The sequence below is a fragment of the Seriola aureovittata genome, chromosome 13, assembly GCF_021018895.1.
Source record: "Seriola aureovittata isolate HTS-2021-v1 ecotype China chromosome 13, ASM2101889v1, whole genome shotgun sequence".
Lineage (NCBI taxonomy): Eukaryota > Metazoa > Chordata > Actinopteri > Carangiformes > Carangidae > Seriola > Seriola aureovittata.
In genome coordinates this window covers 16397214-16408433 of record NC_079376.1, presented here as the reverse complement: position 1 = coordinate 16408433, position 11220 = coordinate 16397214, and positions in this window count along the sequence as shown.

The following is an 11220-nucleotide window of genomic DNA, read 5'->3' as shown; positions in this document are numbered from 1 at the left end:
GGTTAAGGCTGCTGAGCCTGCAGATTAGTTACACTGCGGCATGGATGCCCTCAAGACATGGGAATGATTGATTACTCTTGACACATATAAACATGAAATTTTAGGGTTTCTGCCTGGCTGTATATGGTACAAAACCTTCTCACAGTGTTTTAAAAAGTTTATAATCATGTGTGTGGGATATATATATTTTAATATCAGCACTTATCTTGATAACTGTTTATGTACTTTTCTAACAGTGCACTGACAATGACACCCAAGATTTTGTTGCTCTGACTAGACAACTGACAGTCTCCTCCCCCCAGGGCTGACGCGTGGCACTTCTATTGTGGTACATGCCAGGTACAGTTTCACGCTTCACCAACACCTGACTCACCTGTTTGGCCACTTGCAGCAAAAAGAAGTCCCTTGTCTGTAACACCCCCACCCTCCAAAACAAACACATGCACGCAATGACAGAGTGTGACAGAGGATGTGGTTGAAACAGAACAACAGCTCCTACTCCAGTCACGGTTGGTTTAGTGTACGCATCTGTTCGGCTCTCCCCCTCTTAATCCTTTGTCTTAGGTGCTTTAAGTGAAGGAATTTCACGCCTAAATGGGAGCTAATTAACAGTGCTATTTATACAACTGTCAAAATATATTAAGATAATATGACCAGAGGCCTCAGTGCCATATCTGCTTGCTTTTTTTTTAGATATTATCCTAAATTGAAATCAGCAGCATTGTGCCAAGGAAGTCCCCTGTCTCCCTGCCTGTTTATCGCAGCTTCATGGCTCCTATGGCCGTCTCCTCTCGGCTCAGCACTTTAATGGGGAGAGCATTGGCTTACCCTGGCCCAAACAATGGCTCCTCTGTTCCCCTTGCCAGGCCGCCTGCTGAAAGAGACACCCATTAGAGAAGCGTCTATCTCTGGGGTCAGGCGTAGGGGTCACGCACAAGTACGGCTCTTGTTTATGTCTGCAAAGCCAATCAAAACACTGCAGCCTACACAGTTAACTCCTACTCGCCTGACTCACTGGCAGACTGAAGAGGAGCTTCTGCTTAAACCAAAGCCACACAGTTCAACCGAATTCAACCACAGCTTCAATTTGTCCCTCTTAACCTGAGCTAAAGTGGCGCGTTGTGTCGCTAAATGAATAAAGTATCTGCGTCAGAGAGAATCACTGCAAATTAGCATTGACAGGCAACTCAGCACCTGCTCCGCGCCGCCAGCCGCAGATTCTCCCCCCAGCCCTGAGACCGCTTCAAGTAGCTCCTCACTCCAGCACATACAGGCAATTACTAAATTATCACCTGTGAGCTCACCCTTTTCATTGAGCTATAATTTCATGTAGGTATGATTTAAGGAAAGGAACTGAAGTTAATTTTAATGAGTCTGAAATGACCTTAATGAGTCTGCGACTGCTTTCATAAGCCGGCAGCAAAATGGCAAGGGCTGACTCCTGAATCCTACTGACTTGAGTTTTTGGTTTTTAGTGAAATACTAATCCAGTAATCCATCCAATAATCAATCCTCACAGTTATTGGAGGGATTGTGTCAAAAAATTGGTCGAGTCATTCATGCGCCCCTCAGGGTGAATTCAAATGACTTGATCACCTGACTCTCCAACCATCATGTGTCACAGTTCTGCATCTCAGGTCACCTGCCTCACTTCAGCATTCCCTGTCATCCAGCTCCCAGTCAGTAATTTTCCTTTCACTCTGTTCTCCTGCACCTCCCTGCATTAGCCGCTGCCACCTCGTCAAGCCAACTCCATTCACCTGGCCACACAGCTGCTCCTGATTACACTCACCCAGTACACAAACCCGAGCCTTCCAGTCATTCTTTGCCAGATGGTTCTTTGCTTTTCTCCATACGAGACTCTCCAGCATTTCTTAGACTGATTCCCCGTTGCCGAACCTGTTTGTCCCCGACTAGATTTTTTCGTCTGAACCCTGGTTAAAAACTTCAGCCTTCTGTCCCTGACCACTTTTGTGACTTTGAACTTAGTCTGCATGTTCCTGTGCTGGCTCATTCAGACAGAGACTACAGGTCTACCAGGAAGATCTGTAACAGTTTTTTTTTTTTTTGGGATTAACCTGCCAGCTCCAGTTTCTGCCTTGGTAGAAATAAAGGTCTCTACAAACTGTTTTTGTTGTACTGTGTGCTGCTACACTTGCCCGTTACTTCATGTCAAGTTTAAACTCACACCACCCTGTACTTCCCCAACAGCCCTCAGCCCAAACTCACACCTACCCCCCTCCTCTTTCAAAACCGACAGCACCAAAACACTGCAGGCAGGTGACTCCACACTGAATTAAATGACATGGTACTAGGTGGTTGTGTGCAAAAATGAAAAGCTTTTTTTTTTTTTTGTCTCTGTGACTTTGCAAATACCATTGTGTATTAAAATGTTTCAGCTTTGTGTCATATGAAAAACCCTACTTTGCTGCTGGCTTCAGTGAATTAATTGTGCATTTGAGAATTGTTAGAAATCTGTACTGTGACTAACTCAAGGCAAAGGAACGTCACCACCTCATCCTGAGGCATATTTGAACACTTTCCGTTCTTGTCTTTCCCCTCTTTGCACACATCTGGTGCTCAGGCAGGCAGTTGTCATGGGAATAAGGAGCTAAGCCAACAGTGTTGCATGTTGCTGTATGCAGGGGGAGAAAGACTGATCAGGGTTCAGCTGGGCATGCCGTGGGCGCAGCAACTCGGCAACCATCCCTAACCCCAACACCCCCCCCCCCCACCCCCCACCCCCCCCCCCCCCCCTCTGCTGTGACTGAACACAGCTGACCTCCTCTGGCAAAGACCCCCCCCAGCCTGCTCTGCTCCACTCAGCCACCCTATCACAGCTGGGAGGAGAGCAATGCAGAAACTGATCTGTCAACACTTGGTAGCTGATAATCAAATAAACAATCCTGGTTCTTGCTATTTCAACTGGGTCATTTTTCACTTTTAAAACTCCTTGCTCTTGTGCTTTTTTTTTTTTTTTTTTTTTTGTCTAGCTTCTGCTTTAATCCGCTGTGCTCAACCGGCTCCTTTCTTTACTCTCTCTGTTAAAGGAGAGGTTGGGCAATCACTATACAGCACTGTGAGTTCCCTTTGTTTACCAAGAGCAACCCAGCAGAGCGCAGTGCTTTGTTGAGCAGCAGTCACTCCCGGCCTCACAGCTGTGACACACACACACACACACACACACACACACACACACACACACACACACACACACACACTCAGGCACACACGCACGCACGCAGGCACACACACAGAACAGAAATCTCTGACTCACAAACACTAGCAGTATCCTGTGGTCAAGGGGAGGGATTTAAATCCTCAGAGCGCAGCGCATGAACCTGCTGAACTTGTCTTCTCCATCTCCTGCTGGCCATTGTTCTCCCCTCTACATTTTCCAACTTTATCACTTTTTCAAAATCTTCATACTTATGCACCACCATTTGGACCCAATTAAAAGATACACCCCGTAAGCCTGCACGCAGCGGGCAGCTGTCCCCCCCACCCCCCCAATGTGTGAAAATCGTTACATACACTTGGCATGTAGCTGAGAGAGACACAAGCGCGGCCTAATTATGATGTGGGATGTCACTCAATAGACTAGTACATAAACAAGCGGGGTCATTGTTGGGAACTAATTGGCAGGAAAAAGGTTCCTGTAGCAAGATAAAAATAAGAAGTCACTGTGGTTTCCTGACGACACACTAGGAACCCTCTGCGCTGGCACGGCCTGAGGTGTGCAGTAATGAGAGAAGAGCTCGCCTCATGCCCAGTTTCCAGACGTGGTGTCTTCTTAAGCAGGCAGCACACACAGAAAGCTGGATAAAGCCTCCGAGCTACAGAACCGGGCCAGTTCAGTGGGTGCGTTTTTCTTTTTTTTTTTTAAAAACCCAGCAGGTTGGCAGGGCGCCAGAGACGTCAGGCAGGCAGCCTGTCTTGTTAGCACACCTCACCTTGATAACCGGAGTGTGGAGAGAGGGATGAGGCCGAGGAAGAAAAACAACCAGCTCACCAGGGGTGGGGCTCTGGGACGATTTGTGTGTGAGTGTGTGTGTTTAGGTTTCAGTGCGTGTGTCGGCTCACGCAATGGACCTCCTCCAAACAGTAACAACTGCAAAAACATTGGGTAGAGTGTTAAACTCGGAGCAGTTTTTCCGAGCTCATGTTTCACAACAGAGCACCGGGTCCTCCCTCCCTTTCTCTCCCTCCTTTTTCTTTCTCTCTCTGACTTTTTTCTCCTGCTTCCCATCCCCCACTTCCCTGGTACTCTTTCCCTCCTTCTCCCTCACTTATTGGCCCTGTTTTTCTGCACTCCTGTGCTATCTGTATGTCTATCACATACACAAACACACACACACAACTCCTTAACTGCCCCCCCCCTGCTCTTGCTGGCTGTTGTTGCTGACTGACAGTGCTGATTTACTCCAGGTTTGGCAGGCTGCCAGTTCATCTCAAACAATTGCATGAGCTACAGGGCCGGCTGGTGGAGCCAAGTTTGGATGGCAATAAACAAAGTCATAGATTGGCTCCTCTCCTCTCCTCTCCTCTCCGGTTTGAAACCATGAGAGACTCTTTAAAGGGATTCAATATAGTTGCACATTATTTATCCAAATAGCCAATGGTTACAGCTAAAACCAAGACTTTCCTCTCTGGTGCTATCACATTACCTTCTCTGTCTATTACTATCTCTTTCTCTCTTTTACACCGTCCTTAACTGTCACTCAGCGAGGACAGTACAGACAACGACCAACCGGTTCACCTCATCTCTCCACACACTGCCGTCTCAACACCGGCCCCCTCCAGCCAACTGTCGCTATCCCTGCATGCTGATTGGCTAATGCGATTGCCCAGAGGACTGTGAGTAAACTCCTGAACCCGTACTTCTCAAAGAGAGGACTTGAGACATCTGGAACGGGGAACCACCTGGGACCGAAGCTCAGAGAACAAAAACACCCTCCAATCGTCTCCATTCTGGCTGCTCATCATTAACCTGTGGTCATCTCCATCCCGCCATGGGACGACATGAAAACCCTGTTTAAGATAAACAAAACAACACATACACAGAGTCTCACTAATAACTTTGGGGAAATGGGACAGCGGGTATTTTGTGCAGGGATTATTATAAAATCTGTATTGAAGCTGTAATTATATTCCTGTTTGCAAAAACAGCTAACTTTTTTGTATCTGCAGTTTTGGCGCAATGGCTCCATTAAAAAACCGATGAATCTGACAGGCGGTCCCAGCAGAACCGCATCAGGGGAGCACAGTAAAGCAACAACAAGACAAGCCATTCCGATGAACAGATTTGCTCATAAATAATTCTCTTCCAAGACAGTTGGATGAATTTCAAATGCAGACAGAGATGAGGGTGGGCTGGAAAACAAACTAACTGCATAATGTGTAGTCGTGTGCAACATTTTTCTTTGACAAGTCCAGCCCGGCAGTTAAACTGACTTCAACAGCAGAGATAAAAATAAGTCACTGCTTCTATTCTAATGCTGTTTGTTGTACAGTAGTTCTCCTACAAATACTATTACGGCCTCAAGGGTTGACCTTAATTCCTTGGTATTTCACTTTGTGCTCCATGTACACGCTGCGTGCTAACTACATGTGATGTGGCTGAGTTGAGCCTGTGATAATTATGTCTACACCTATTACAGATAATTGTGCTTCCTAGCAGTGACCTTCTTGTTAGTTTTAGGTCTCAATCTAAGCCCCGACGCCGTCACCACACAACATTTGAGCAACTGCTGTATCTTCCTCTGAAGATGATGTGAAACTGCGACAAGCATGTGAAAGCATCGCCGCGGTGTACTTTTTGTGGCGTGCACAGGGTGCTTCTCTCTGCACTAACAGACAGTGAGAGCGAGCAGCAGGAGTTGTGACGGGTGCGAGGGTTTCATGTGACTGTGGCTGTGCGCTGTGTTGTGGTGTGGTGAGGTGTGGTGAGGATGGGCCCTGCCTACCAAACGGCTGCGACGCCGGAGAGAGACGGTGGTGAGCCTTGTGGTCGCAGCAGACGGAGTGCGGCCGCCGAAATCCACCACACCGGGCAGAGGCAGGCAGGGGCCCTCAACTGTTGCCTGACCACTCTGAAAGCCACCAGCATACTATGTTATTACATCTTATTGAGCATTATAACATGGCTGATCGTTTGGGTTTAACATGCAAGGAGCTGCCAGCTTGTCACAATTGCAGTGTAGAGTTGTCTGCAAACCACGAGTCCCCTCCTATCTCTATGGCAAATGTTTCTTTGAACCCAGGTTGTTTTGCCGATGAGAGTGTGTCCTGATACTGTTTTCAAGGTTTCGTGGTGAAAACAGCAAGCACTGATCTTGCTCGAAGTAGATAGCACGGCTGTAAATAACTCCTCGTCTCCAGCTTCAGTGATAACAAGAGGCCTAACAATGTTGTTTTTGGCACACCCTGACCTATGACAGTTGTCTACGCTTGACAAGATCACAGTCTGCTGGTTAACTCAAACTGGGAAACAGAGAGAGTTCTCTATCATCTCCCTGGTCCTTATCTTAGCTCCAGCATGTCCCCTAATGGGTTTACACTGGAAATCAAGCAGATTAACAGCATTAGGCTTAATAAATCCAGTCATAGGCGTGATAAAGACGGGGCTGGGGAATCTAAGCTGTAGCCAGTCCCTCCCTGCTGGGCTCTAACATGGGAGCACCGCTCTAATCTGGTTACCAGCGGAGGGATTTCACGCTGGGAAAAATGACATCAGCTCTTACACTCTACTGGTAAAGGTGAAAAACAGATGCAATAACGGACAGAGTGAATATTTATGTCATTCAGAGCAGAGTATTGCATGGAGACAGTTTGTAATGACATGCAAAGATGGTGCAATGGAAATTCAGAAGTCGAGAGTGAACCGCAGAGGGAATAAAAGAGGCTGTGATTCAAAATGACGGTATGCACGAAACAACTCCCTCTTACTTTTAGCAACTCTTCTTGGCAACTTTGCGTCTGGCGATGACAAAGTGGAGTCGCAGTCGGTCTCGTTCAGGCTGGTTGCCCAATTCAATACATTGACACACTGTCGCACTGTATCATTTAACGGGACGGTCTCAGACGACTCATTCAAACACGTTGTTCCCTGGAAAACAGATTTCTTGTAAAGGCCGTTCCACCTCAGTAAATAGAGGGCACCCGGGGATGAATGCTGACTGCTCTCGTGGGCCCCCAGACAATACTGACTCCTACAATGCCTTTAGATGGCACACAGATTTCAGTAATTAGACTGTGACTGTTGCTGGCAGGGGGCCAGGGTCAGAGCCAGAGGAAGGGGGTAAAGGCGTGCCTGCACACATGCGTACACACACACACACATACACACACGCACACACACACACACACACACATGCACTGAATGCCCAATGCTTTCCCCTCCTGCTGCCCTGCCATGTTTGCCCCTATGAGTTACTATCCCACAACCCCTTCAAACCCCCCCCCCCCCCCCCCCCCTCTATTCTCTTGTGTTTTTATGGTTCTGAGTCAGGGTCCTGGGGTTTGTTGGGTATGTTTACCACTGGGTAGTTTGGGCTTTTTAGAGGGGAGGGGTAATTACAATGGTGGGGAAAACAAACAGAGGATGGAGCAAAATGGGACTTGGCCCGTGGTCACATGGGAGCCATTTATTCATTATTGGTCCAATGGGAACCTTTGTTTTCTTTGCTTTAGGATGTTTAGATGGGGAGGTGCAGACAACAAATATATTGTGGAGTGGTAAATCTGCTGATTCATTAGCGGGCAACCCATGATGTAGTTAATGTAAAGCATTACCAATGCGCTTTTATGCTTGTTATTTCAATTTCTAAAAACAGATCAGTGCCTAGCAGAGGTGGAGTCGAACAGCCATCTACTTCCCCCCCTCTTTTTTTTGCATTCTCTCTTTCTCTCAGACTACCTCCATGAACTCAGGCTGAACCGTCCCTTACTGCTGAGGTTTTATGATCTACGTATCATGGTCAGTCACCCCAAACCAGCGCCGGTTGGCAGAGTGGCGTCGAGTGGTTAGCAGCGCAAGACACACTATCCAGATATGATCTTGAACTCTTGAACTTATCACAAATACACAGTGAGACAGTGGTCAATCAGTCTCTAAATCTGTCTCTCTCTATCTTTTTCTCTCTATCTCTCCTTTTTGTCTGTCAGGCTCATGGCATTAAAACTTTCCTAAAACAGGCAGACAAAAAAAAAAAAAAAACGTCAGGGACCGGTTTGTATATGTTTTTACAATGATGTTTTGTTGCAAACAACTGCCTCTCATGATGTCTGGTTTTATGAGTTTGAGCGGGCGAGAGTCTGGACATCGTCTTACCCACTCCAGCCTCGCGTAGCTGCAAGTTCTCCCCAGAGGGGAGCGCAGGGCGGTGGGGGGAAGGGAAGTTGGCAATCCACTGCTCTCACGCACTCCCTAGATTAGAACATTAGAAATCACAAGTAGACAACGAGACAGAAATACCCTCAGTGCCTATAGCCCCCCCTCCTACACCCTCAACCCCCCTACCCCCCACCCCACCCCCCTCCCTGTGACCCTGGGGTCATCTGCTTGGTAGTGACCTCTGCTCGCCCACAACTCCACTCACAGGGATCAGCTTCTCGAGTCAGCGGAGTTGTTTACATATGTAGGCAGTATGTGTAGAAAAAATATGAGCAAGAAAAAAGCATTTATTAATCAAATAGGTAAGTAACAACGGACACTGCCAGCATTGAGTAACTTGAATTTGAAACTGAAATGTATTTAGACTCTAGCTTTCTTTGAAAAATACAACCTCATACAATAAATAGATGTGAAAGTCAGATTTTGTTTTCAGTTATTATTGCCAGAATTAAGCACAGGTTGGGCTCCAATACAAGCGCCATATGAAAAGACGTTTATACAAGTAACCGTCTAGTTATTGCTGATGGTGTATTTAATGTCCTGGAAAGAGTTCATCAAATTTTATCACATTATCTCCTCCTACAATCAGTCTTCCCTATTTCTCTCACAGCAGCTCATTTAACTTGCTTATTTACGTTGGCAGCACAAGCCAAGTTAATGTTTACGGCACAGGCCCTCATGTAGCAGTGTTTACCAATGGCTGTATTAATTCAGTGTCATGCTGCAGCATTTGAATAATGAAAGCTGCAGCAGCTGGGCCTCTGAGAGCAAGAAACAAGAGACCTTGTCTCCCTTTTTCTCGGACTCTCTCTTTCTGTTTTTGTCCTCTCAACAACTTCTCTCACGTGGTTCTCACACCCCGAAACCTCACGCTTTCAATCACGCCCATGAGGTTTGAGTATGTTACAATGGCTCGCACCAATTCCCTGGAGACTACAGAGCCAAGTCATGCTCATGATGCTGCGTTGGACAAGGAGGTTTGTGTTTGAATTAATGCAATAATCAGCACAGAGAATGCACATTACTGTTATTTTTATGTTGTGTGCACCCTGTGACCTTGGAAAAGTTTATAAACAAGGCTTCACACACACACACACGCACACTCATATGTATAGATGTGTATTAAAATGCATAATTTGCTCTGATTTGCCAGAACTTTTCATGTACGGTTCATAAGCACAGTGATTTATTTACATGTGTGGGCATGGGTGGCTTTAACCACAGTAGTAAGCTTGTTTATTAGGAGTGCATGACTATTTGGCAAAGTGTTGATGCCTAAGGGCTGAACTTAACAAATTATCAATAAAGGGTTAATGACTTGACCTTTGGCGACTCTCTGGGTAAATCATGTTTGGAAATCCCCTGCAAAGAGTGGCACTTCATCTGCACAGCTTAGATTCGTCCCCTTCCCCCATTAACTTTCAGTCAACCTCCAGCTAACATCTATCCCCCCCCCCGTCGGTCAGCCTCTTTATCAGCTGTGTTGCTCCAAACACCTTTATACTGGTCCATAAGTCGACCTCAATCCCTCAATGCCCAAAGGCCCGTGAGGATGTGTCAGCCAGAGTTCAATCTCATGCTTAAGCTGTGATGGTTTACTTATCAAAGCAAGAGGCTACTATTTACCAACTACTGTATGTTATATTGGGAGAATTTTCTCAGTATGTGAACATGAACTTTTTTTCTCCAAACAAAAACCACCAGGGGCCCATTTCACAAATGATTATTGCTTGCAAATTCATCTTCAATTTGAGAGTCCTGCAAGAGCTTTTGCATGCTCATTCGCTGTGTTAGTGTAATGCATCAAATCTCAGCTGGCATGTCATGACTTTGGCGGACTCTAAGGCGAGCAAGAAGTTTTGCTAACTCAACCGACAGTCTATAAAATACTGAGGCTGTGATTGTACTGACAGGATGATATGCAGCAGTATTATGATGCCTTTTCTGGTTCAAGCAAGCGCGCCCAGCTCAGAGAGCGCACCTCCCATTCATCCGTTATTGCAGCTTTGTCTGAAAACTTTGCAAAATCTATAGGAGAGAGCGGAACATGCCAAGTACCGAACACAAAATCATTTGTGATCAATGGGCAAGGGAGAAAGAAATAAAACAAAAAACAGGGGATTCTGCTTCAGGGTTTGTTTTCCCTTTGAGGTGATTACTGACAAACTTGAGCCAGAGATGGATTAGCAATATGTGCTGTTGTTGGTTTGGATTTGAGGGCCACTGGACTGGATGTCTGAAACATGCTGATTGTCCATAGTGGAGCCATGCCTGATGCTCATCTGTTTGATCAGCAGATTAGATTCACTTCTGATAACAGCCCCATACTCAAATCGACAGGGTTTTCCGAGTGATTACTGACTTAAACATGTGAGCTGACCTTTCGCCTACAGCCTTTTCTTCATTGCCTCCATATTTAATCAGAGCATCTGCTTAGTAGAATTACTGTAAAATGCATTATGTCTCTTACTCTGTCTGCCTCTCTCTTTCTTTCATTGTTATCCTCTGGAGCATCCAAGCTCGATCTGCGGAGTTAAACTAAACAAGCTGATGTCTTCCCGGCCAGCTATTACTGCTGGAGGAAGCCAGCAGAGGCTCCGGTCTGAGGTAATCACGCCACCAGGATAATTGCACTCTGTAAAACACTAACTGGATGTTTATATCCAGGCCCAGAGGGAAGTCATTAATGCCATCTTAATTAAGGGTAATAAAGTTCTTTTCTGCCTTTTGGGATGGAGCGACCTTGACTTGATCTCTTACGCGCCGTGTGGGTCAATTATGAGTCTCTATCCTTCGCCAAGCATGTTTTCACAGCTACACACAGC